Genomic DNA, 821 nt, shown 5'->3' with positions numbered 1-821 from the left:
AGAGAAAGAGAATATTGTTTTGAATGGAACCTTAAGTTTTCCCTTCACCTGTTTATTCAATGATGTCCAAGTCGAATCAACACACTTCACATTATAATGGGTCCAGCGATAAAAATAATTTGTCCTCAGCAAAGAGACGGACAATCCCCACACCCAAAGTCTTCCTCACTTTGCTGCTCCCCCCTCCTTTAACACTTTTTATTTTTGTTATACACTTGTGCACACATCTATCACACCCTCCACGTTCTTCTTGCCACTCCGTGTACTTCGGCAATAATATTTTTCTACCACACGGGTGCCTCCTCTCATCTTTCATAGTGCTTTCGTACCCATTCACCTAACGCTACGACTCATACACACACCATAGCCTCACACACCCGCTAACCTTCGCTACTATACTTCCACACTTGCATACCTCTACACACATACGCATGCCTCACTAAAATGCCAACATACACATATCAATGCCCATTTTATACTCGCTTTCAGACACAAGTATACTCCTATACTTATAAACACCCACCCATTCTTCCCTCATCACTCCCCCATAAAACAGCATTCTCACTTACTTTCTAACTCATCATGCATTTCCATTATTTAAACTGACCAATTTTTTTTCTTACTCTCTCTATGCTTGTGTCTTTCTTCTGATGAAGGAAGAACCTCGGAAACTTTAAGACTATTTTTCCATTAAAGTGTTAAACTCAAATCTTATATGTGAAACCTTCTTCATGTGTTGTTCTTTTTGTTGTTCACTGAATTGACAAGATATGTGTATGTATGAGCGTGTACATATATATATATATATATATATATATATA

This window comes from Octopus bimaculoides, chromosome 20 (genome assembly GCF_001194135.2).
Source record: "Octopus bimaculoides isolate UCB-OBI-ISO-001 chromosome 20, ASM119413v2, whole genome shotgun sequence".
In the NCBI taxonomy this organism is placed as follows: Eukaryota; Metazoa; Mollusca; class Cephalopoda; order Octopoda; family Octopodidae; genus Octopus; species Octopus bimaculoides.
This window is presented reverse-complemented; position numbering follows the sequence as displayed.